This window comes from Callithrix jacchus, chromosome 4 (assembly GCF_049354715.1).
Source record: "Callithrix jacchus isolate 240 chromosome 4, calJac240_pri, whole genome shotgun sequence".
Lineage (NCBI taxonomy): Eukaryota > Metazoa > Chordata > Mammalia > Primates > Cebidae > Callithrix > Callithrix jacchus.
In genome coordinates, this window is record NC_133505.1 from 13968742 (window position 1) to 13996386 (window position 27645).

At 41.4% G+C, this 27645-nt stretch overlaps 2 protein-coding genes and 1 long non-coding RNA gene across 4 annotated transcripts in view; all 3 read left to right on the forward strand.

Annotated features, from left to right (window-relative positions):
• The window catches only part of LOC128931873 (uncharacterized), a 63570-nt gene extending 53095 nt beyond the window's left edge, over positions 1-10475 (forward strand). Inside the window, exon 4 of the mRNA XM_054254650.2 lies at positions 1-10475. This exon is cut by the window's left edge and continues 33488 nt beyond it. The gene's annotated coding sequence lies outside the window, so the exon portion shown is untranslated.
• ATXN1 (ataxin 1) overlaps positions 1-27645 on the forward strand; it is a 463177-nt gene that overhangs the window by 53704 nt on the left and 381828 nt on the right. The gene's annotated exons all lie outside the window — the stretch shown is intronic.
• LOC144576580 (uncharacterized) overlaps positions 1-27645 on the forward strand; it is a 434267-nt gene that overhangs the window by 53704 nt on the left and 352918 nt on the right. The window lies entirely within an intron of this gene.

The following is a 27645-nucleotide window of genomic DNA, read 5'->3' on the forward strand; positions in this document are numbered from 1 at the left end:
ATGCATCCTTTGATTATTACGAAATGACCCTTTCACTCTGGCAGTTCTCCTTGTCTAGAAGTCTACTGATTTGGATATGACTGTAAGAGCTGTAGGCTATTCAAACTTCAGCGAAGGTCTTGCAATGAACCCTCATGTTTTAACTGCATTGCACAAATTTTGATATATACTTTTATTGTCACTTAACTCAGTATTTTGTATTTCCATTTTATTTCCTCCAGGAGTTTCTAGTAGTAAACATTTTAATTCACAGACGTGGGGAATTTCTAAGCATCTCTTTTTTCTTAATTGCTAATTACATTTTTGATTTATTTATTTCTCTTCATAGTTGTTGCTTTAAATATCTCTACGCTGTTTTGTTAGATGCATGTATGTTCATGATTATAAAATCATCTTCATTGGTTGTTCCTTTTGCCAGCCTAGGATGTCCCTCATGGTCATTTACAATGCTTTTAACCTTACGTTCCATTTTGTCTGATATTCAAAGTGCTGTTCTGGATTTTGTTTTTAGTTTTGCTTATATTTTCTTTAAAAAAAAATCTGTTAGTTTTAATGTAATTGTACGTGTTCATTTTAAATGCATCACTCTCCGCCCCCTGCAACATATTGTATATAGCTCAGTATGTGTCTCTTTTACTTGATTAGTGACTTTATACCCAGTTATACTTATTATAATCCTTTTTATTAAGACTTTTTAGCTTTGTTTAATGTTTTCTTTTTTTCTGAGACGGAGTTTCGCTCTTGTTACCCAGGCTGGGGTGCAATGGCGCGATCTCGGCTCACCACAACCTCCGCCTCCTGGGTTCAGGCAATTCTCCTGCCTCAGCCTCCCGAGTAGCCGGGATTACAGGCACGCTCCACCATGCCCAGCTAATTTTTTGTATCTTTAGTAGAGACGGGGTTTCACCATTTTGACCAGGATGGTCTTGATCTCTTGACCTCGTGATCCACCCACCTCGGCCTCCCAAAGTGCTGGAATTACAGGCTTGAGCCACCGTGCCTGGCCTCGTTTAATGTTTTCTAATTGGCTTTACTTTTTGTTTTGTTTTGTTTTGTTTTGCTTTTCTTCTTTGGATAGATTGATTTTTTTTTTTCTGAACACATTTTATGTTATTATAGTATTTACCTTTAACTAAACATAAACTTAGATGTAAACATAGTTTGCTTTATGTCTAAGAATTATCAATAATTTTTAAGTTCTCCACATGCCTCCCCCACTCATAGCCATTGGACCTCTCCTCTCTTCATCTACTTTAATTTTCCCCATTGTTCCCTTGACTGAGACTTCACCACCTTCTTTCCTCCAAGAATTCCCCACAATATGGAGAATAACTCAAAGATGCATCAACCTCCAGCCTCTGCAACTTCCCCACCTTGTTTGGAACCAGAAGTGACTTCAACTTTTAGAAAGTTCATTCTCTGGGCAGAGTGGAAGATATAATTCACTGGGGTGTTATTGAGACAGACAGACCATCTAGGGACTTGTGGAAGAGTCCAGGAGACTGGAGGAGGGTCCAGGTTAGAATAGTGGCTGGAGAGTGGAGTGGAGGGACTGGTGGAACAACCAGGAGGATTTGGTGTTTGTATTTGAGGAGTTTGAGAGAAAGAGAAGTTCACAGTGCCAAGTATGAACGGCAAATATAAGATTTCTTTAGTTTTTTCCTACCCTATTCTCTTCCCTCCCAAATTCCATTTGCATGACTTCTTACCCAGGTTTGGTTCTGCCATTTTAAATGAAATAAGACATGTATGCAAAGCACATGGTATGTGTCCTAGTATAGAAACAGTAATTTAAAAAGTTAGATGCTAGCTTCCACATTTCCATCTCAGGTGCCCGACTGTATGAATGGGGAGGAGGAGCCTACAGGTTCCTTTGGAGGCAAAACTTCTTTTTTCTTGGTGGCAGAGTGGTTAGAAATGTAATTATTTCAGGATGGGCCTGGTGGCTCACATCTGTAATCCCAGCACTTTACGAGGCTGAGGCGGGCGAATCATGAGGTCTAGAAATTAAGACCATCCAGGCCAACATAGTGAAACCCTGTCTCTACTAAAATACAAAAAATTAGCTGGGCATGATGGTGCACACCTGTAGTCCCAGATGCTTGGGAAGCTGAGGCAGGAGAATCACTTGAACCCAGGAGGTGGAGGGTTGCAGTGAGTCGAGACCATGCTGCTGCATTCCAGCATGGCGGCAGTGAGACTCTGTCTCAAAAAAATAAAGAAATATAATTATTTTATTTCTTCCTCTTTTGAATTTGAGCTGCCAATGAGACATCCAGGTGACAGAAAATTGTCTATATAAAGTCTAGGACTGAAAAGAATGTTAGAGATTGGATAGTTGTTAGTAAAATCTTAGAAGCTCTTCTAGCTGCAGGTGATAAAGTGAAGAGAAGAGAAACTTGAACACTTATGGGACAGATTGGAAGAAGGAGGATCCATCAGAGAAAGTTAGGAGGTCTGAATTCTTGTCCCATTCTGACACTGACTGGTTTTTTAGCCTTGAATAAAGCACTTAACCTTTCAGGGTCCTCTCTTTCTTTAAGAACTCTTTCTTAAAGAATTCTCTGCCTCTCTCATTCTCTTTCTCCATTCTTCATTAATTCAACAAAGATTTCTTGCATACCTATTAGATACCAAATTCTGCTCAAGGTATTGAGGCTAAAGCATCAGATAGGATGTGGTCTTTGACCTCAAGCACTGGGAGCAGGCAAGAGATTAATCATCACTGTCTGTTAAGCATTATGATAGGGTATGTTTCATACCTGAGTCAGGTTGACTTGGCGAAAAGAGTGCTGAGAAGGCCTTCAGAGCACACCCTTCAGTCCAAGCTTCTCAGAATGAGGAGTTGTTTAGACAAGCTTGGGCAAAGAAAGACAACAGAAGTGCAAATAGTATACGGATGGGCTGAAGGAACAATGAGCCATTCAGTAGGTCCATAGTGAGGCAGGCCTGACAGTGCTGGAAGGGCTCAAGGTCTCCATCAGGAAGGGCTTTTGTGGGCCAAGCAGAGGCCTTGGATTTTATCTCTGATGCAATGTAGACCAGTTCAAGGAATGTAGGGATGTGAAAAGTCAGGTGTCTGTTGCAGTAATCTCATTCTGTTCGTGCTATGCATTTGGCATGATAAGGGGCCAGGTGGTGGGCCAGGAGACTAGAGAGGAAGCAGCTGTAGAAATCCAGGTGACAGAGGAATGGTGAAAATTCCACAGCCACAGAGCACCTGCTCCATGCTAATCGCAGGTCTGTGTGCTGCGGCTCCTGCAGGGACCAGGACAGACAGGCCGCTTGTTCTCCTGGAGTTTGTAGTGGCAATGGAAGTGACAGAATGGAAAGAATGGGCAGATTGGAGAGATCTTTTTTTTTTTTTGGAGACGGAGTTTTGCTCTTGTTACCCAGGCTGGAGTGCAATGGCGCGATCTTGGCTCACCGCAACCTCTGCCTCCTGGGTTCAGGCAATTCTCCTGCCTCAGCCTCCTGAGTAGCTGGGACTACAGGCATGTGCCAGCTAATTTTCGTATTTTTAGTAGAGACAGGGTTTCACCTTGTTGACCAGGATGGTCTCGATCTCTTGACCTCATGATCCACCCGCCTCAGCCTCCCAAAGTGCTGGGATTATAGGCATGAGCCACTGCACCCAGCTGAGAGATCTTAATAAGGAATTACAGGATTGATTAGCAATTACATACTGAAAGTGAATGAGAGGAGGGTAGTGTCTGGTTTAAGGAAGTGAATGAGCAAATGACATCACTCGCTGTGATTGGGGAACCGGAGAATAACTGAGTGGGACCTTCAGGGAAAGGTGCCCGGACTGCACTTGCATTAATAGGTCTCCATCTCAGGAAAGGCCTCCAAGACTTACTTGATCAGAGAAACGATTGGACTACTTAGATGTTTTTGTTTTGTTTTGTTTTGTTTGAGCCGGAGTTTCGCTCTTCTTACCCAGGCTGGAGTGCAATGGCGCGATCTCGGCTCACTGCAACCTCTGCCTCCTGGGTTCAGGCAATTCTCCTGCCTCAGCCTCTTGAGTAGCTGGGACTACAGGCACGCGCCACCATGCCCAGCTGATTTATGTATTTTTAGTAGAGACGGGGTTTCACCTTGTTGATCAGGATGGTCTCGATCTCTTGACCTCATGATCCACCCGCCTCAGCCTCCCAAAGTGCTGGGATTACAGGCTTGAGCCACCGCACCCGGCCACTTAGATGTTTAAGTTACTTGATTTCCTTTTGCTCAATCATTCAGTTTTGGTCTGTGACTGTTCAGTCACCTCACAGAGGGGGAAGTATCCGTAGATCTCTCTCCCTAGACCTAGTGTGGGGTGGGCACAACAGGAGGGCTATTGTTTGAAGTAGGTCTGGAATCCTATCTCATCAATTTCGTTGCTCACCTTCTGGTTCCTGCCTTCCCTTTATCCCTCTTCCAAGTCCCAGCGTGGGCTCACTACCTGGATTTTGGCTTCTATGTGAACTGCTTCGTGTCATATTCAGGGTGCTCCAGCTGGTAGGGACTTTAGGATTACTGGATCCGGTCTCTGCAATTACAGATGAGAGAGGTGAGGCCTAGGGAGGCAAGGAGGCCTTCAGAGCACTGGTGTAGGACTACGGTGAGGTCTCTTCATTCACTGATCTGTTTTGCACCATGCCCTCTCCCACTTACTGTTTAGAGAGTAGGGCAGGAAGGTTCTTAGGTGTATATTGGTGCAGACGTTTGGAAATGACTAAGCCTTTGTATGTCACTCAGACTTCTCGTGAAGGTTGTCAAGAAGCATTTGATCACTTTAGCTCTGATGTAGGGAGACAGTCTCCTTGGGCATCACACTTGAATTCCAGCAGCCCTCTTGTTCGGGGTGCTCCAAAGGCTCGCCATAAGGAATTGTTTCACCCCAGGTGTAGAATCATATTGCACTGTGGCTTCAAAGGAAAAGCAAAAAAGTGCAGAAATTACCGACCAGAGTGTGGGAAGTACTTCTTCTTGGTAAGATTTTCAAGTGCTAGAGAAGAGATGTGTTGAAAGGACATTTACTTTCATCAGCTTAGAGCATCTGTTTTTTATTCCTTAAAAGGACGCAACACCTCAAATTATGGCAGTCCTTAGGCAAGTAAGCACTTGAGATTTTGATCTGTACAGATTCTTAGAGGGAGTGCCTTGCAGGAACTGTTAGTAGTGATTTGTAGCGCTTGACTGATTCTGTAGACTGACGGTCAATTTTTGGGGGCAAAAGGGAGAAAGGCAAAGATAGTTAAGGAACTGCTCTGTAAAACAGCAAATAACTGGCCGGGCATGGTGGTCACGCCTGTAATCCCAGCATTTTGGGTGGATGGATCACGAGGTCAGGAGATCGAGACCATCCTGACCAACATGGTGAAACCCCATCTCTACTAAAATACAAAAAAAAAAAAAAAAAATTAACCAGGTGTGGTGACATGCACCTGTAGTCCCAGCTACTTGGGAGGTTGAGGCAGAGGAGTTGCTTGAACCCAGAAGGCGGAATTTGCAGTGAGCCGAGATCGCACCACTACACTCCAGCCAGGCGACAGAGCGAGACTCTTGTCTCAAAACAACAAAAACTAAAAACCCCAGCAAATAAGCCATTTTTCTCATACTCCAGTAGAAATGGAAACCGTACGTAGCAGGCCCTGGAGACCAAATTAAATAGAAAATGAAAATAAATTCCATGCTTTTTATTTTTAACTCACTATGCACCTCCAAAATATTTGTACAGTGTGGGTTCCATGATGTTTTTTGCCCACTCTTTTATATAGATTTAATTTTTTAAATCGTGGTTAGAAATACTTAACATAAAAGTTGTCACTTTAACCATTGTCGTTTTGTTTTTTGGGATGGAGTTCACTCTTGTTGCCCAGGCTGGAGTGCAGTGGTGCGATCTCAGCTCACTGCAACCTCCGCCTCCCGGGTTCAAGCAATTCTCCTGCCTCAGCCTCCCAAGTAGCTGGGAGCACAGGTGTGCACCACCATGTCTAGCTAATTTTTGTATTTTCAGTAGAGACGGGGTTTCACTATGTTGGCCAGATTGGTCTTGAACTTCTGACCTCAGATGATCCACCCGACTCGGCCTCCCAAAGTGCGGGGATTACAGGCATGAGCTATTGTGCCTGACCCATTTTAGCCGTTTTTAACTATGCATTTCAGTGGCATTAAGTACAGTCACCATGTTGTGCAACCATCGGTACCACCCCATAGATGACTATTATAGGCACAGTTTCCTAAACTGAGTAAATAAAAAGGAAACATCACCCCCAACAGCCCAGTATAGCCATTGTTAAAATTAAGATGTTACTCTCCAAGTCTGCTATTTATGTGATTCTGTTCAAACCTAGCTGCAATACCTTCCATAGAGGTTATTAAGAGAAATTTAGAGTTGTAAAGGAATTTAAAGACAGTCTATTCCTTCTTCCCCACTCCGTCCCTTTTATAGATGAAGAAGTGGATGGCCAAAAGGGACAATAGCTTGCTTAGCTGCACAGTGGCCATGCTGGTCCCAGAGTACAGGTGCTCCATCCCCAAAGCACCATTCACTGGGTTAGTTTATTATTAGTTTCAACATGTGTCATAAAAATTTCATTGGTGGTTTATTTTTAGGGTAATCTTTTTTTCCTCTGTCTCTTTCTTTGTGTACTTTCTGTATCTAGATTTTTTTTTAATGGCATCATCAAATAGGAATTTGTTTTAAACCAGAACATCACAACATGTATGCCATTCCTAGGGTTTATCACCCTGATGCCAATATCCCCTCTCAAGCCTTGCCTCTGTTCAGATATTACTGTGCTCAGGATGTTGCTGCTTTTTTTTTTTTTTCCATTTGTTTTGCTGGTTCACAGTTCATTCCAAAGTTTAAAGGTGCTAAAACCAAAGTTTAAAGATGATAGTAATTTTCCCAGGTTAGGGTTTTAGTTGGTTTCTGTTTCTTCTTAAGATCTGTTTTCCACTTAGATATGAGGCGAAAACTCACAGAAGCAAAGCCTGGCAGCTAAAAGCAGCAAGTCTGCTAACCACGTTACACCCTCTGGGCTGATCTGCAGTCCAGATCTCCTTTCCATCTTCTACCTTGCTCCTAAATTCCCATCAGTGAGCAGTTTTCACCTCCTCCTACCCACGTTTGGAGGTCTGTGGGTGGCGGTTAGGAAGCCAAAGGAGGCTGAAGCTGAGGTATATTGTTTGGGTTGGCCATGGCAACCGCTGCAGGAAAAGGAACAGGACTAGTTTTGTGCTGCTCTGTAAATGGCCAGGATTCAGCTGCTATCTCATGACTTCAGCGTGGCCCCAGACAATCTGATCTCCTGGTAAGGTTATTAAACTTGACTCTGCTCTTCCATCATCCTTTGATCATGGCCTCAGGCAGCGAGTAGGAATGGCCGCCGGGGCCGCGGGTTGCTGGGCACAGCAAGATGCGCACCCAGCCGACACATAAGATTGACAGAGGCAGAACAGGGACTGTGTTCTTGCCTTTTCTGCACCCCAGATGCAGAGAAGTACACCCCAAGTCCTTACCAGCACTATTCTTCAAGAGTTGAGCATCTTGCTCCAAAGAGCTCATCCAGATCATCAGTTTGACCAGCATGGAGGAGCAGAGAGAAGGGTCCGTCCTGGAACACCCCAGGATTTGTCTAATTGGGAAAGCATTATTTGAGTTTTCTCTGCTGCAAAGCACAAACTGCCTACCACATGCGTTTCATAAAAGTGTCATTGAAAAGGAGAGTGAGAATACAGAATAAGCTTCCATGGCTTAATAATAGTTTATTTTGTGACTTGGAATAGCTTTTCTTTTCATTCAGCAGATCATTTTAGGTGTCATTCAGTTTATTTTAAGTAGTATGTTTCATCCTGAACGGATTAAGAATTGTATTTTTTTAAACTCTGTACTGTGTTGCTTCCTACTGAGAAATTTATATTTAAAAAAAAATGTTGGTGAGTAAAATCTATTTGGTCAAAAGGAATGGTCCACGATTGTTACTGAGCTTTGGATGTTTTTCTTCTAAGGGACAGAGTTGATTCTTACTCATCATGCGAGAGTCTGACATTTCATTTGGGAAAGTCCGAGGAAGTTGGTGAGGTCTTATGTTAATAAAAACAAGTGCTTCTTATCACCTTTCAGTATCTGCTCTGCTGTCTCATGCAGCGCGGGGTGGCTTCCCTGTCCCTGGAAGTCACGTTGTCCTTCAGAACTCTTTTTACTGTGACCCACAAACAGTTCTCAGACTTCACTCTGATGAGTCAGAGTTAAAGCTGTAATAAACAAAGTCGGTCCCTGACTTCAGTCCTGCCCGAGACCCACTTGGAATCCAGCTCTGAATTCAGCTGGATGTGTTTGTTCTTCCCTTTTCCCATCCTCACCTGCTCCTAACTTTGAGCGTTTTCCTCCCCTTTTATTTTTCTGTCATTTTAGTAGTATCTGACAGGGACAGAGTTGCTCAATTTGTAAAACATTGGATACTGAGGTCACAGGTTCTGTGATGAGCTTGAAATTTCTAACGGTTTCAGATGGATGACAGCAACATCTTGCTTGCGTATTTTTGTGCTGTTTTGGTAGTTTTTGAAAATGCAGTTTAATAGTGAGTAATAGAGAAGTTTCTTCCTGCCGCTGAGCTACTGAACCCTTGATGAACTGTAGCCACCACATGTATTCCTTGCTTAGTGGCAAGCTGAACACTGAACGATAGAAAACAAAAGACTTTTTTTCTTTGGAAGTAAAGAGCAGATACTGATTTCTGGACAAAGTTTGTGTTGTACAAGTTAAACATTTTTATTCTTTTCTGGTTAGATTTTCTTGACATATTGGAGACTTTCTGACTTTAAAAAAATTAGCTTATTTGAAAAAGCAGGTATTATTAAACACATTTATTTTATTGAATTGGAAGGACAATCATAGAATTTTAAAGCTTAAAGAGCTTTAATTGAACCTAATGTTCTAATTTTACAGAGGAGATGTTTGAGGCATAGCAAGGTTAAATGACCACTCCTACAACACATGGCCTGTTTGTTTGACGGTTGAGGCTGGAAACCAGCCTTCCAGACTCCTCAAATTTAATGATTTCTCTTCATTGGTCATATCTTTTTAGATTCAGTGAAGATCTTTATTTATTTATTTATTTTTGTAGTCTTACTCGATCATCCAGGTTGGAGTGCAGTGGCATGATCTTGGCTCACTACAACTTCCGCCTCCTGGATTCAAGCGATTCTCCTGCCTCAGCCTCCTGAGTAGGTGGAATTATAGCTGGCCGCCAGCACAGCCAGCTAATTTTTGTATTTTTAGTAGAGACGGGGATTTTACCATGTTTGCCAGGCTGGTCTTGAACTCCTGACCTTGTGATCTACCCGCCTCGGCCTCCCAAAGTGCTGGGACTACAATTTTTTCTTTTTAATTTTTGAGGTTATCTAAAAAATTACTCTGCCTTGAAAATTTAGCATTTCCACTTAATTGTTCTGATACTTCAAGAATGGTTTTTCTGTTAACTTTCTGTTTACCTTCTTAAACCATATACAGTGGCATTACCTGTCTATATGCTGAACAGTCTTTAATGGCTGCATGTGCGCCATAGCTGTTGATGTGTTTTAATCCACTTTAGAAAATTGTTTATTTGTTTAAGAAAAGTGCAGTGTTGTATTAAGTCTAAGCTTAGAACAATGAAGCATCATCTCCCAGGTATTGGGAGAGTGGGAGGGGCAGGGAGTGGTTGGTTCTATGAGCCGCTCAAAAGAAAATTCATTCCAGCCTCCTCATATGTGAATACAGTCATATTTCAGTAAAGTCCCTCTTCAGAAACAGTCACTAATGATAGAGTGATGTGTTTAGACTTGAAGTTTCTTTAGGTGCTGTTCAAAGGAATAATGAGCGTAGTGAATTCATAACACAGGTGAAATGTTAACCACAGAGTAGTGGAGCTGGCCGCTGCTCTTTCTTTCCCCTGCATCCTCTATGGCGTGATCTCTTGCTGCGCCTTTAGAAAGGACGGTTAGAATAGGCAAATATCCCTTCCTGTTGCTCCTGGCAATAGGAAAGCCCTGTGAGTGAGATGTGTCTGCAGAGCGGTGCTATAGTTTGAGGAAGGGACCTCGTTCTGCTCTTCCGGGCAAAGCTTTCCAGTGCCTGGCTGGGTCTCTTCTTAGTCAATGGGGCAGCTTGACGGGGTGGCTATTTATTGGTGAGAACAATATCCACGTCCCATTGGTTATTAGAACTTGATTCCTTATTTGTACTTAGGTGCTGTGAAGAGACTTATTTAATGCTGTTGAATTCATGTTTGGCTTTGTTAGAAGAGTTTAAAATATTCAGAAAAAAGAAATGTTTGGTTCCCTGGAAAAGGCAGACTGTTCATTGAGCTAGAAAGAACCTCACCAAATGAGTCAATTAAAAACATTTGGGGGTTAAGCCCAGCGAATGCGTTGTTTTTACATGAGATGAAGAGGGTGGGGAAGGGGCAGGTTGAACTATGGGGAAAAAGCATAGGGAAAGAAAAGATCTTTAGAAAAGGAAAAAGTTAGCCTTAGCTCTTCAGAAAGCCCTGGGTGGGAAAAAGTATTTAAGTGGAAAGAAGAAAAGCCCTAGAGACTTTTGTACCAAAAAGAAGTGCTATTAACAAGATGAATCAACAGCTATATTCTAAATAGCATCTCCACAACTGGGATTTGAAGGGAAGAGAAGGCCTGAGTAGGGTTTTAGACAAGTCCAAGGGTGAAAAAGCAAGCAGATATTTGAAGAAGTGGAAATTATAAGTTTGGTGACAAAAACTTACTTGTAATTAGAATTTTTTTTGTCCTTAATACTTGTTAATATGCTGATATGATAATATGCTAATAACATGCTAATGAATTTTTCCAGTTCATAATCTACAGCAAAATAAACTAACGTATGTGCTGCTATGGAAATTCGCCTCCAGTGCCCCAGCAGATGTATTCATCCTGCTAATACTAACAAGCACTGCTAGCTCCGCTGTGGCGTTTCCACTGCCCTGGGTGGTGTTGGTGCCACTCATTGTGGCAGTGTGGTGTCCCAGAGCATGAGCAGGCCTCACCATTGCTTCCTGAAAACTCTTACTCATGGAACTACCATGTGTACAGAGCGAGAGTATTAGAGAAAGAAGAGTCGAGAAAGGACTGCACAACACACATCTAGTCTTTTCTTCTCTTAGATTTTTAGGGTCAGCACTACCTTTCTCTTGGAAAAACCTTTTCCACTATTCTGTAAAGAGGGGTTTAAAAATTCTCAGGTCACCTAAGCTGGAGGGGCTTTATGACAGCACCATCCAGTGGGTCAAAAAAGGAAATTTATTTTTTTCCCATCGTAGGTTCCTCTACACAGAGAATGTAAAACCGAATTCTTAAGAGTTCCTCAATGATTGTTCACTTTTGTTCTTACTTCCATATTTCTCTAGTAAAGATTTAATTATTTAATTTTGTAGACTCCTGGAATTACTGCTTTCAGTTAGTATATTTACTTAGAATATTATTTAAATGCATTAAGTGCTGACATTGTTAAAAAGGGGAGAAAACCCAACATTTTCAGGCAGAATCATTGTAAAACGTGTCATAAAATTTCCTCCCTTCCTAAACAGAGTGCTCCTAGATTGTGAACGTAACTTACCTTTTTTTCTTGGGAACTTATTGCCGTTTCCATGAAGTTATTTCCTTGACATTGTAGCGTCCTGATGTCAGTAGCTCGTAATTCTTCCTGATGCCGCAGCCTCTGTCCTCTCTACTTTTCTTGGTTGTCATGTCTTCAATCTTTCATATTTGCCTGTATCTGTAAACTTAAGGGAAACCAGATAATCAAGCTTATAAAATCACTAAGCTGAATTGTATACATTAATTCTCATTCCTTGCTCTCTCCACCTGGCCAGTGTGGCCTGAGGCATTCATGGCTGTGTTCTGAGTGATAAGGGCTAAGAGAGCCCAGGAAGGCTGCTCAAGGTTAAATAAGACATTAATATAGAAAGTGAGGACTGTCAGGATGTATGTTACTTATATGTTATCTTGTTACATTTTATTCATTCATTCATTCATTCATTCATTCATTCATTCATTCATTTGGATATATATAGAGAGAAATAGAGTCTACTCTGTTGCCCAGGCCAGAGTGCAGTGGTGCCATCATAGCTCACTGCAGCCTCGAACTCCTGGGCTCCAGTGATCCTCCTACCTCAGCCTCCTGAGTAGCTAGGACTACAGGCTCATGCTACCACACTTATTTTTTGTTTTTAATTTTTTTTTTTGTAAAGACAGGATCTCATTCTGTTTCCCAGGCTGCATTTTTAAGTTGAGTAACTGCCCAAATGGACATTGGGTAAAATAATAAAAATAAACATGGTCACTTCTCTGCTTAAATCATTCACATCTCAAGATGAAGGTACTAATAAGACATTTTCTAGAACTTCAGTGTTTACCACAGCAAAGAGGCTTGTTAAATGTAGGCTAAGAACTTCAGAAGCCGTCTCAATCCTAGACTGGGCCCAGGGCTCTGGAGTTGTCCCGTGCACCTGGTGGGCTTGCTTGGGTACTTAAGTGGTACCTGGGAGACAGTGACCTTTTCATCTTCAGCTTCTGTTATTCCAGGAAGCAGAGGTGGTCATCTGGATAGTACAGGTTTACCAGCCCTGCCACTTCTGCTTCTCCTGCAGGTGGAGGAGCTATGGAATTTTTATGCATGTGTCAAAACATTGACTTGGCTCATAAGACTGGAAAAAAACAGATAAATTAAACCTTATTTCTCATGAAACGTAGATTTTTCCCAAAAGTAGAGATACTGATTTGCAAATGGATCCTTTTCAGAAAGATTCTAAGCCCGAACTTTGAAAGATTAGTATTTCTTTCTCAGAGAAACAGTGTATGTGATAGCGGGAGCCCAGGAAAGTCTAAAATATCCCATAATGTCCTTAGGACCATGCCCATCATAGGCTCCATAGAGCCATGGTTCCCAAGACCCATGGTGTCCCCAAGCCACCACTTCGGCAAGAAGTCAGTGGTTGTGAAGAATGGTCATTGTGGTTCACAGAATAACAGCGACAATTGTCAATAGAAGCTGGTCATCATCTAACAAATAAAATGAGTGAGGCTGGCAAAGGGCCTGATGGGAAGTAAATCACTTACTGAAATGGTTTTGGAGTCCGTGACCAAGAACTAAGAACGGGAGGGAAGTTAACGGTAAGGAGAGTTCAGCTCCACTTGAGGAAGAATGTTCTGGCAATCAGGACTGTCTAAAAATGCATGAGCTGATTGATTTGGCAGTGAAACCTCTGTCACTGGAGATGTTCAAGCAGAGGTAGAAGGACCCTCTTCTCAGGAATTATCCGGAGTGGAGCTGTGAGTTGGAGAGAAGATTATTGTAGATGTGCTATTGTAGGACCACTTGTTTCTCTCTCAGCTCTGCCATTGAGTCTGTAAGGCTGGCATGTGTTTCCCAGTTCTTAATTGGAAAAGATAACATAATTCTACAGTGTTGAAGTAATTTCAACAAAATACTTTTACAACCATAACACAGCATAGCCTTTCATTATTTTATTATGTTTCTCATTAACATACACATAATTTCTTTTAAAGTTCCTCTTCTCAGAAGCATAAACTTACTCCTCTGTTTTCATACTTTTAAGTATTGATAACCAGATAGTGGTATATTTATGTTATTTTTGATCAAACAATTGAATTCATTCTTAGTAAGAACAAAAGCATATTTGAAACATGTAGGCATCTTAGGTAGATTTAGTTTTTCATTGTTTCAAGATTTTGACTTTCGTATTTCCGTACATTAGTGACTCTTGAAGATTATGTAAGACCAAGTTCTTTTGACTTTTATAATTAGTCAGAATCCCCGTTTTTCCTATGCTAGAGTGGACTCTCTCTCTCTCTCTCTCCCTCTCTCTCTCTCTCTCTCTATATATATATATGTGTACACTTTTTTTTTTTTTTTTGAGACAGAGTCTGTTCTGTTGCCCAGGCTGGAGTGCAGTGGTGCAGTCTTGGCTCACTCAAAACTCCACTTCCTGGGTTCAAGCGATTTTCCTGCCTCAGTCTCCTAAGTAGCTGAGATTACAGGCAAGCACCACCATGACTGGCTAATTTTTGTATTTTTAGTAGAGACAGAGTTTCACCATGTTGATCAGGTTGGTCTTGAACTCCTGACCTTGTGATCCACCTGCCTCGACCTCCCAGAGTGCTTGGATTACAGACATGAGCCGGTGCACCTGGCCCTGGACTGTGTTTTTTACAGTTAACTCTGTTAAGGGTGATTGAGGTGTGCTGGCGAGGAGAGGTTTCCAGTTACCAGAGAGCCTCTGTCTTACTCTGTTTTTCCTAGGTCACCAGTTTTCAAAGAATTTGAGTATAATTAAATACACTTCATAATAAACTAGGCTGAACGTAATTTAATCTTTCCCTGAAGGTACTTCAGAGGCTTGGAGTGCTTTAGGGCCATGATGAACATCAATTACGTTCTCACGGTGGGTGTGCGGAAGGAGTAGTTAACAGAGTTCCATTTGATCGAGTCCTAGGTGACCGAACACATTTTCTGTTATGATCAGCAACTCAAGTGTCCAGGCTTTGGAGCAGACGCTTCGTGTTAAATTCTCAGGCAGAGAAGAGAATGGGATAAAGATGACCTCTTTGGCTTTGAGAGGCTAAAAGCTGATGACGATAATTCACAGGTACATGGTATATATAGCACTTTTTAGCTTCCAAAGCCCTTTCTCATACCTTGTCTTCCATTACTTTTTTCTTATGATGTTCTGGAAAGGAAGCAAGCCCGCCGGCATCCTATTTTTACAGATGAGGACAGTGGAGCTCAGGAAACTTGAGGGACTTGACTAAGTTCATACAGTGGATCGATGGCTGAGGCCATTGGACTTCCAATTCAGTGCCCTTTTCAGCATTTCAAAGGATACTAAACATTTGCTCACATCTATGATGGTCTCTGTGCTGTAATCCTCACAGTGACCCTGTGAGTAGGAAGGATATCAGTTCTCCTGATACTCTTATGATCCTCATCTTCAGAGCTGAGGCTACTGAGAGGCACAGAGAAGTGAGGGCACGCAGCAGTGAGTGGCGGAGCTGAAATCTGAACCTAGAGCTTTCGCTCCAGAGCCCATGAATATCATCATTATGCCACATGGCTACGCAGTGTACAGATACAGTGAGCTTAAGAAGAGGAGAAAGCTTATCTGTCCATATCTTCCCATCTGCAAAGACTGCTGCCTGAATGGGAGGTCTGGGATCACTCTGACAGTTTTGAACCCAGATCTGCCAGTTTGAGATCTTGGGCCCGTCACTTGACCTGAGCTTCAAGTTCCCATCTCTAAAGTGAAAATATAGAACAGGGAATGCTCCTATAAGAACACGATGAGACACATGTGAAGTGGCTAGCACGTTGCTTATTCTGTAGCCTTCATGTTTAGAAAGTGGTTGCTGTTGGTGGTGGTGGTGATGGTCTTTTTCTTCTTTTTATTTATGTATATACAGTGGCCAAAATGATATGAAATGTTTTTCAAAAATTAGGTATTTGTGGCTGGACGCAGTGGCTCACACCTGTAATCCCAGGACTTTGGGAGGCCAGAGTGGTTGGATCACAAGGTCAGAAGATCAAGACCATCCTGGCCAATGGGGTGAAACCCTTTCTCTACTAAAATACAAAAAATCTAGCCAGGCATGGTGACACACGCCTGTAGTCCCAGCTACTTGGGAGACTGAGGCGGGGGAATTGCTTGAACCTGGGAGACTCAGGTTGTAGTGAACCGAGATCGTGCCACTGCACTCCCGCCTGTCAACAGAGCAAGACTCCATCTCAAAAAAAAATAAAAAAATAAAAAGAAAAATTTAGGTATTTATACCTATCATATGAATGTATGTGTTAATTGGGTATAGTTGTCATTCTTGAATCTTTAAAATAGACACATCTTTCGATTACATTTGTTAATATTACTGCATCTACCTATATCTGACTTGACTTATGATTTTACATCGTTAAATAGACAGCAAGTCATCTGAGAACCCAAAGTAATCATCCAAATTACTTGCGATTTAGTTAATTTGTGACTGTGATATGGGTGCTAAGGTAGAGATCTGAATTTAAAAGCACAGAGAAAAATGTCTACTTCGGTGGTGACAAGTAGAACAATCATATAAACTACATATTTGCTCATTAGACGATATATTATCTTAATCTACACTGGCTAATATAACAAAATACCATAGACTTGGTAGTTTTTAAACAATAACAATTAATTTCTCCCAGTTCTAGAGGCTGGATGGTCCAAGATCAAGGTGCTGGCATATTGGGTGTCCAGTGAGGGCTTGTTCTTTTTTTCTTTTTTGGAGGCAGAGTCTCACTCCATCAGCCAGGCTGGAGTGCAGTGGCACGATCTCAGCTCATTGCAACCTCCACCTCTCAGGTTTAAGCAATTCTCCTGCCTCAGCCTCCCTAGAAGCTGGGACTACAGGTACCCACCACCACGCCCAGCTAATTTTTGTATTTTTAGTAGAGATGGGTTTTACCTTATTGGTCAGGCTGGTCATGAACTCCTGACCTCAGGCGATCTGCCCATCTCGGACTCCCAAAGTGCTGGGATTACAGGCGTGAGCTACTGCCCCTGCCTGGTGAGGACTTGTTCTAAGGCTCATAGATGGCACCTTCTCCATGTATCCTCACATGGTGGAAGGGGCAAAGCAGCTCCCCGGGGGGCTTCTTTCTTAAGGGTGCTAATCCCATTCATGAAGGCACCTCCCAAGGGCTCTACTCCCTAACATTATCACCTTGGGAGTTAGGATTTAACGTGTGAATTTTGGAGGCACACAGACATTCAGGCCAAGGTGCATACAGTGACCGCTTTCACTGGGTCTGTCCAAATACTGCCTAGAGCTTCCATTTATTTCGACTACATTTGCTTGTTTCTTATGTATTTGTTCAGAGTATCTTCTCAGTGGCTATTTACCACCCTTTAACAAGTTTTCTTGACATTGTGCTTCAGGCTGTAAATGCTTTGTAACTCAGGAACTATGTTGGCTTAACTAATGGTACCTATTTAACAGGTGAAACTGACAGTAATAGCTTAATAGGTGCTTTACATTTTTAACATACCTCAGATTTTTATAAATACAAAAATACTCTCAATCTTTTAATGTGGTTTTAAATTTTAAATAGGTCTTTTTTTCATTTTCCTTTACAGAAAACTGGAATACTGCATTTGCGTTTTCAAAATGTGCATATTTCTTCCTCATTCCGCATAGTTTTTATTCAGCCTTTCAGTACATTTTACTTAGCTTGTCCCATGGATTCTGTAGGCTTAAGGAATAGAACAGTGAAGAAGACAGACAGAACTCCTCCCCTCAGGGAGCTTTGCCATGGTGCCAGATGATACAGCGATAAAAGGAGCAAATAATGATTTGGGACCTGATTGCACAGGGATGTTCCTGTGACAGTTACAATGAAATTCCAACCCGGAATTATCTTTTTTACTGCAGACCACATGAAGGTGGTTGTGTCACGTGGTTTCAGCATGCCTTTAAATGGAATGAAAGGCACAAGTAGTGATTGCAAACACTACAGTAAGTTGCTTGTTGACTTTCTTACTGTCTCCCTTCTTATCTCCCTTTCTTCCTTCGTCTCATTCTCAGTTTTCAGAGCTTAGTCATTATTTCCTAATCCTCTCCTAAAATGTAATCTGGTGATCTAAGGACAGGAGGCGTTGTGAGGACAGAACCATCGTGATTTCTGAAGGGGGCTGGAGGGGAGATTCTGCCCCACGTGTGGTCAGGTCTCACAGCACTTGACTATATTGGCGCTGGTTGAGTAACTGTGGCTCGGCAGGTCACTCTCCCTCTTTCCGCCTCCATTTTCTCATTATTAGTAGAAGTCGAAATAGCGTGATTTTCTAAGGCCTCTGCCAGTGTACAATTCTGTGATTCATATGTTCCTGAACACTTGAGTGTACTTTTTCTCAAGAAATGGAAATATATTTTCCAGTGAGGCTGGAAATACCTTTTCCAATTATCCTCTCCCCTGGTTTATAACATATCATCAATGTGTTGGGACTTCTAACCCTGCTTCTGCTGTAAACCCATCAAGAGGTTAATTACCTTTGAAGAATGAGGAACTGCTGGAAAAGAGCTGTAAAAGCTTCAAGAGAACTTTGGAGTTAATCCCTTTGGTAATAGGAATCAGTGTCACTCACATATCTAGCTGCCAAGGGAGGAGGAATAACAGCACTGGGCCAAGTAGACTTGAAGAAAGGCAGGTTGCTGAAGATTGTGAATCAAGCTCATCGTGACTCTCTTCCTCCTCTTTGAGGCTCCCCCATCAGAGCAAAAACAGTACTTCAAAAAACCCCAGCTGGATGAGCCTAATGCAGTGGTTTGCTCCCACAGTCCTGTAACCAGAGTAGCTGCAGCGGGAACTTAGGCTCTTGGCCTTCCTAACCCCAAAGAATGGGGAGAGGGGCCTCGGCGGCATGGTGTTACAGCTCAGATACAACTCATGGACCCAATGAGTGTTCAGTAGGACAATTTATTAGGTACAGTGAAAGGACAGCTTCCACGCTGTCTTGGAGGGGGATCCAGAGGGGGTTCCAGCCCAGGCTGGGGTGGCTAGAGCTTTTACCCCTGTGTTAGCTCTACCCAAAGGGTCACTTGAGCCCAGGAGTTCAAGGCTAACTTGGGCAACATAGTGAGACCCCATCTTTAAGATGACTAATAAACCAAAATTAAAATGAAAAAAATCCAACTGGATTCCCCAGTGTTCCCTTAAGAATCCTGAGTGGTTCTATTCTGGTTTATCTTCCTCTTCTGCAGTGCATAAAAACTCCAAATGAAGACACAAATGAGGAATTCGTTAAATAATTTTGAATTGCAAACAAAAGCCATTTTTGGTAGATCAGAGGGTACCAGTGTTTCAGTTAGTCAAGAGGTTTAAGTTTCTGAGACCCATTGCACAGGATTATTAATATTATTCATTATTAACCCTAGTAATAATAAGGTCTTATATATTTCAAGATTGCTAAAAGAATAGATTTTTAAATGTTCTCACTATAAAAAAGTGTCTGAGGTGATGGACATGTTAATCAGCTTAATATAGTCACTTTATGGTAAAAAAAAAAAAAAAAAATTTTATATTATAAACCATAAGGACATGCAGTTATTATTTTGTCAATTAAAAATAAAGATCTGGCCGGGCACAGTGGCTCACACCCATAATCCCAGCACTTTGGGAGGCCGAGGCAGGCGGATCATGAGGTCAAGAGATCGAGACCACTCTGGCCAACATGGTGAAACCCCGTATATAGTAAAAATACAAAAAAGTTAGTCGGGCATGGTAGCACGCGCCTGTGGTCCCAGCTACTCGGGCGGAAGAATCACTTGAACCCGGGAGGCAGAGGTTGCAGTGAGCCAGGATTGTGCCACTGCACTCCGGCCTGGTGACAGAGTAAGACTCAGTCTCAAAAAAAATAAAAATAAAGATCTAGGCCAAGGTGGGAGGATCCCTTGGGTCCAGGAGTTTAAGACCAGCTTGGGCAACATAGGGAGACTCTATTGCTACAAAAAAAGAAAAAGAAAAAGTTGGCTGTGTGTGGTGGCTCTTGTCTATAGTCCCAGCTGCTCATGAGCTGAGGTGGGAGGATCCCATGGACCCAGGAGTTTGTGGCTGTAGTGAGCTATGATCACGCCACTGCACGCTAGCCTCAGCAAGGGAGCGACACACTGTCTCAAAAGTAAAAAAATTAAAATAACATAAAAAATAAAAATTTAAATTAGAAAAAGCCGTCTTCTTTCGCACTCCTTCCCATTTTGATAGAACAGTCTCAGACCTCAAACTTGCTTTCCTCATGAGTCACACAGACTCAAGCATTGCAGTTCCAAAACGCTGCCTGACTCACCAGCTCCATCCAAAAGAGTGTGTATTGTCTTGATATGCCAGATAGAAAATTCCTGCTGCATATAGGAATAGTGTGTTTAAATACACATAGACAACACACACAGAGCACACATAAACACATCTGCACATGCATGCACACATATACACACATTCATACTATATACATACATACATGGGCAATACACATGTATACACACCACACACACATGCAACTCCAGGTCTGTCTATTTCCATGCTTGTTTTCAGTAATGCACCTAGACAAAGGAGAGAGATGTCTAATCAAGTTTTGGTGGTTGTCATGGATATCATAAATGGGAAGCTCAAGTTATTAAACTTGATTTTACAAAGTAGCTTACTGGTAGTTTTAGAATGGCCTTGCATTTTAGATAGTGTCACTTGTAAATAAGTGAACCGGGTAAAAGCAGATTGGATGTCACCCAGAATATTTTCCGGAAAGGGGACATACGCAAAATTCTCTCCTTTCACAATTGTCCTATTTTTGGTTTGCTGTATTACGTTGAGCAAGGCTGGCCATATTCCATCCACAGGATGTTACACTTGTGAAAAGTTATTCAGCCTATAGTGTAGAGCCGGCGCTTCACCATTGCTGAGTTTAGTTGATGCTCTATAGAGAGAGCCAAAGTTGGGAGATTTATCTGTCATTGAGATAGAAACCCTCAACTAGGGAAACTTTGAACCATTCATCCAGTTGGTATTCTGCACCAACTTGACTCTGGAGTTGAGCTTAGAAGCTCTGTTTTTTCTGTCACTTCGGGGCTCTTTCAACAATTGTTTCTTTATTTACTTATATTGAGTGTGTGTTCTCAAGTCATAGGAATGGGAGACCCCAAGAGACGAACATTGCATTAGTCCTTTTTTGTTTGTTTAGTGGGAAGGTTTTTAAGCAAAACTGCTAAATGATATGTCTCATTCTCATGGAAATTCATCAGTGTTGTTTTACTGCCTCCTATCTGGTTACTTTTTAGGTAACCACTGTGATACAGTATACAAAATTCACTGGATCATGAAAATAAATTGAAGAGCTAATGTTAATAGTAAGTTCTCAACCCGGAGTTATGCTGGGACCCGGGACACATAACCCACAGGAGGGCCCTCCATGAACTCAGTTTTCATGGACTTGTCCCGTGCCTTTGCAGGCAGAAGCACGGCTAAGTTAAAAGTGCCTGATGAAAGTGTAGTTTCTTTATGCCTTATACTCTGTTTGGTGAGGATTTCTGCCAGAGGTGATTGTTTTCTTTGGTTTTCTGGTTGCTATGATTATCCAGAGCTTTGGTGACCTCTGTGAGTACCAGATAAAGTTAGGTATGATGAAGGCACAGAAGGATCATAGAAGCCATTTTAATTCTAATTACAAACACACAGACTAAATTTGTATGTGCTGTGTCTTCATTCCTCATGGAACTGTATCCTCCGTGTGTGTGTGTGTGTGTGTGTGTGTGTGTGTTCTTTTATACCAGGTTGCTTAGACAAAAATGCTGATTCATAGTGTTGCTGTCTTTTGTTTTCCCTGGGAAATTCTAAATCTGTTCCTAAACTGATTTTTTTTTTGTACAAAACTCTGAGTTCAATCTCTCTAGATAAAGCTTGTTTTTTTCTCCTCTTACAGACACAAGGCACTTTGCTTTGTTTATCCTAATAAATGTCAGACTAGCCCCAAATAATTAGAAGAGATGCCAGTAATTTCAAAGGGCTCTTGAGCGTGATTTCTTTTTTCCTGTTTCTGAATACATTGTACTTTTCAGAGTTGAAGTCTGAGGTGCATGTAGGTGGTATTAGAAGATTCTTAGATTTTATTGGTAAAATCCAGACAATCTGGTCATCACCCGATATATATCACCTCTGTGTGGTAGACCCTCGTGTGAATTTTCTCATCAGAAAAGTCAAAAGTTTAATTTTGGAGAGGAAGAGGTTTTTCAGATACATTAAATAGGTTTTGCTACAATAAGGCGAGATGGTACTTTCAATTGAACATTTCTTATATACTGGCCAGCAGACAGCTTGGCCTCCTGGTTGTAATTACATGCCAATGGCTTGGTGCTTATTATTTTAGAAGTTGAGTTCATTCTGAATTCTCCAGGCATGTGGAGTAGTGCACTCTGATTGTTCCCATTAAGATTGTAATTCTATCCAAGGCTTATAGTGTCATCGTAGAAAGTAGATGGAATTACAGCTCCATGCACATTTTGGAAGACTGCAATCTTCATTGAAATACTTTATAAAGTTAAATAATTTTGTAAATATGCTCCAAGTTCATGGGACTTAGATAGAAACAGAATCCTGGCCACATAGGAGGTTCTCAGTAAATATTTCTTGTTTATTTGATGGACTTCCCATATATCTTTAAATAAACTGTGTTTAAAAAACATGTAGAGAAGTCATACTTAAATATTTGTAGGACTTTAAAAGATCTTGCCTTGAAATGCTCTTAAGGTCTCTTGCTTTTTATTGATGGAAAAATTGTCTTCCCCTATGAGTATGTTATTTAATCTTTTCCGTCTCTAGCGTAGAGAGAAATACTGAATAGCTCTAGTGGTCAAGAATCTTTATTTCGGGGCATCCGCATGTCCTAAGTAATTCCTTCTATATCAGTATCTCTTTTCTGCATAATCCATGTAAAGCTGTGTGTGCATGCCTTCAAGGTGGACCCCTGTGAGGTGAATAATTACACAACCAGAAACCTCGCTGTCTCCTGGAATATTGGATGGATGCCTCTCTTATTGGTCTTAATTAGGGCAAGTATTGTTGAGATCATTCATTAATTCCCAGTACCTTATCAGATTTGAAATGACCCCTGTTGGTTATACAACTTCAGAAGTATGTGTCTACTTATTAGGAAAGACCTGGAAGAATGGATTGTATATTTTCGCATTCGATATGGTTTTAAAATGTAAGACTCTGTGTTATATGTGTTTGGGAATGATTATAAATAATCTGTGTAACAAGGTATTACTGAAAACATTATTGCCTTTGCCACCATGCACTGCAAAATATAGTATCAAGAAGCTAAAAGACAGTATATTTTGAGTAATTTTTGGAAATTGCATTTTTGTGAATTGGCATGCATATATGGAGGACTTTTCAAAAATACAGAACTTTTAATTAAGAATATTCCGTATTAAGATATATTCTTTGAAATGTCAGATATTTTTAAAAGACATGAAATCCTATTAATCGCATATTACTTATAATTTTTGTCCCTGGAAATATTCTATTTTTAAGAACAGAGATGACAAATCAGTATACCAGTAAAGCTAAAGTCAGTGCTTCCTGTCCTTAAAATACTTTATTGGAAGATGACATGTATTTGCTTTGTGAAATTATATTTCTGTTTAGGGCTTGATAATGCTTAGAGAACATTTCAATTTTTACAGTTTAAAGAATGAATAATGACTGATGCCTCTGTTCCCTGATTTGTATCAGCATAGATTCTAACTTCATTTTTATTACCTGTACACATGTGTTAGTTATATCAATTAGGCTCAATTGAATGACGCATAACCCCCTGACAGGGCTTGCCAGTAAAATAACAATAGTAATAATAATATTCTCTTCTTCAGATTCTGGCAGGGAGTGCTGCTGGATTTTAAAGAAGTCAACTTTCAAAGTGATATGTGTGTGTGTGTGTGTGTGGTGTGGGTGCAGCAGCAATATTGTGTATTCTTTCAAATCAAGATGCCTCATCGTCTGTGGGTGGGTGAACTCCCTAAGGTGCCCTCACTAGTTACTCATTCATTTGTTCCTCTCCAGAAAGGGAAAACCCGGTGCTCCACACTCCTCTTCGTCTGAATAATGGGGGCGGGGAGGTGGTGGCATGGGGATGTCAGTGTCTTTGGGCAAAAGCCTTCATTTTTAAAGTTTAGCAAAATGCAGTTTTATTGCTTCATGATCAGTATGTATTACAAGCTAATAGACAAATGACACTAGTGAACAAAGTGGGATACTGATGCGGAAAAAATTTACAGTACACTTACAGATTGACCTGACATAACAGTGAAAGCATTTAAATTCCTTCCCACATAGTAAGTTACAAGTAATTTCTGGAGCCAGGAGTGGGAGAGTGTGTGTGTATGTGTGTGTGTGTGCATGTATGTATGTGTGTGTCTGTAGAAGCTAACAAATATGTTAATTCATTGACCATTTCATTCGTTGTCCTAAAGAAAATTTCACTCACTTGTGCTTCTGATTTGTTTCCCATGAAGTCTCTATCACTCTTAGAACATGAAGGTGAATTAATGAAGAATCCTTAATTCTCTCTCTAAAAAAAAGCCCTAATTTAAGAAAGAAGCTATTTAACTTGCTAATAAGATCCTAAAATTTTATAAGTTATATAATGCATTCAAGGAAATTGAATTATATATTCATTAAGAATACATTATCTCTATTAGCAGAGAGTAAATGATTGAGGTTTTACTGAATGCTAAATTCTCAGAAAGTATACGCAAAGGCCATCATTGGTTGAGCATGCTGGGAACTCGGTGGAAGTCTCAGGCCTGTCATTAACTGTTGTGTGGCCTTTGGCAAATAACTGAAGTTCTCTGAGCCTTAGGAAAATGAGGAAGTTGGGTTATATAAGTGGTTTTCAAATGTAGCTTCAGAAAACCCTGGAGAGCCACTGCACTCCAGCCTGGGTGACAGAGTGAGGCAGGCCTCTATGGAATTAGCCAAGGGTTTGGATAGAGAGGGTGGGGCTGAGACTTGAAAATCTTTTATGTGACAACAGCTATTAGGCAATTTCAGTTCACAGGATCACTGAATCAAACAATTCTTCAGAACACTTCCGACTCTCAAATTTCAGTAAATCCCTAGAAAACATCATCCTTGGTCCACAGGAAGCAATTCAATAAGGAACTTGGTCTCCCATAAAGAATCCAATAAAGAAAACTTTAAAATGAGAGGGGGGGTTATGGATTTGATCATCTCCAAGGACCCCTGTTAGGCGAGTCCAGATCTTTCCAAAGCAGATCTGAGAAATACGTCTCTATCCCTAGCAGATTTGACAATGGTCCCTGAGGTTTGGGGAATGACTTCTAGATATCCCTGTGCCTTCAAGCTATGACCATGGGCTGGATTTGTTGGCACCATGGTCTGCCTCTGAGTAACAAACAATGAAAAAAGAGTAATTTTCTATCCATGTGCCAGACCGAAGGTGGGGCCAGGAGAAGAACCATGATCCATGAACTGCGCCAGTGCTGGACGCGCTGACAGCTCCTTGGCATCAGATGTGTGACCTCAACTCCTGCAGCTTGGGCACAGATACTATCTCAGGGGACAGGAGACGAGTAACAGAGGAAGAAAGGAAAGTTGCAGGGATCCTGGCGTGGTAATACCCATGGTGGTGGCAGAGCAGTTTGCCAAGAAGAAAGCTCTCTGGTTAACCCTCTGGCCTAGTTGCCAAGCATGTTTATACTAGAATGGGGTTCAAAGATACAAACAGAGCACTGTCTGTTTTTAAGGACTCATATGAAAGGTTTACTTGTCCTAAGCCTAAATCCAAGAGTCTGTCTGTTTCATAAACACTTTCAGGTAGCCCAGAAATCCCTTCAATGTGAGCTTTAGAATAGGGAAGACAAAGGACTCAGGTCTTCAGCTCTGATGAGGAGTGAGAAATTTTTCTTCTGAACATCTCTTATGAATATTAAGGAGAGTTCAGTGTCAAATGTTCCTGCAGTGTAGTTAACAGAGGTGGAAAGTTGAAATAACTTTGGAGGCACTGAAGCTGAGAAACTGCCCTCTTTATTACAACAGCCACAGTTAGTTTTGGAAGGCTGTCTGTGAAGAAGCTCAGGGCTGTGAATTGAGAAAGCAGCTGTGGGCTGGCCCATTGGGCACCATCGCTCTCCCATAGGCTGTTCTAGTCCAAGGTCAAGAAAGCTACATTGGCTCTAAGCTAGACTGACATATGGACTTTAGATTTGAACTCTAAACACACAAGGACGTGATTGATTGTATTACAAAAAGAGTCCTCTTTGGTAAATAACCTTTTATTTTTTTTAATGGGCAGATGGGAGAAAGCAAAGGACGCCTTTTCTCTAGTGTTTTGGAAACCTAGATCTCATCAACTTTCTGGTTGGTTTTGGCTGTCAAAGCTCCTTATGCCAGAGCAACTGTGAGCCAGGTTTCTGAGGTTCTTCCTGACCCACGTTGGCAGTCTCTTAAAAATAACTGTCATTCCAAGTTCAGTTGAAATATATAACTCAACAAATAAATACATATAAAGCATATGAATAGAAGCAGGAAAGTGAGGATTAGCAGACCGAAGAGTAACAGTCTTGCCATGTAAAATACTATAAAACACTCAGGAAGGCTCTTGCTTATGTTATTGCTTGTACAGTAAGTGTGGAGATCTTGATCTCTTGCTCATGGTCTCTTATTTCTCTTTTTGCTGCTGGGAGGTTTTGAGTAGCTGATCCCTTGCACATTTTCTTTAAAAACTTCAATCATATTTGTCACTGGCTTATCATGAGCAATGTATGTGAGTGTGACTTAGGGTCCTGATAAATTAAATGCCACTTCTACATATTGCTTTATTTTTCTTCTATAAGTGTTCTTTATTATTTTGAATGGGAAATCCTCAAACATGTAAGTCTATGTGGCTTCAGAAAACCTTGGAGAAGCCAGATGCAGTGGCTCATATCTGCAATCCCAGCAGTTTGGGAGGCCGAGGCAGATGGATCACCAGAGGTCAGGAGTTCGAGACCAGCCTGGCTAACATGGTGAAACCCCATCTCTACTAAAAATACAAAAATTAGCTGACCATGGTGGCACATGCCTGTAATCCCAGCTACTAAGGAGGTGGAGGTTGCAGTGAGCTGAGATTGCGCCATTGTACTCCAGCCTGGGTGACAGAGTAAGACTCTATCTCAAAGAAAAAAAATCTGGAGAGCTCTAGGTCTCCCCATTGGCCTCTACTGAATTATCCAAGGGCTTGGGTAAGGCGTGATCCTGAGCCTGAGAAATCTTTAATAAGAAAGGAGAAGGGAAATTCTTCATGTTGGACCCACCATTGAGTGTGCTCAGATACAGATGTTGGCAGGTGTGGGGGGCATTGGGAAGGAATGCAGCTGCTAACTAAGCTAAATGAGACTGAGTTCAAGATTCAGTTCTGGTTCAGGGAAACTTTCATATTCAGGCTCTAACATATTCAGAAGAGCAGATATTGGTACTTTAATCATGCATGGTTCCCCCCTCAACTTCTGTGTCTGCCACGTGTATATTTTATTTGGCATCTAAATGCATGGTTCTTAGAATTGTGATAAATAATCTCCATTGCACATTTTGCTGGCACTGTGGCCTCACTGTAAATGCTCTCTGTATGTTCTTGGGAAGTTGCATAATGGCAGTTACTCTGGTTTACTGTGCAATATGCTCAGTGACTAATGGCCTAATCATGACTTGAAAAATATATAAACAGTTCAACAGAAGCAATTGATTCACTGAGCTCTTTCATCCAGACAAGGGTGAGCTAATGGGAATAAAAAAGACGGAGGTGTGCAGCAGCGTCTTTGATGTATTGAAGTTAGAGCATTCCCACAAATCCCATGCATTATTGCTCACTGATGGTGGATCCTTTTTCATATGCATGAGGCAGGAGTGCCAAATTGTCATCCTAATTGGCTCTGACTTGGTATTCCTTAATGTTTGTGTTACACTTGTTACAACTTTTTTCCTTTCCTCTAAATACTACTGACGGTGACAGCTTTGGAGAGGCAGGCTGTCACGTGAGCCCATGGCGTCACCCTCCAGTGCAGGCTTAAGCA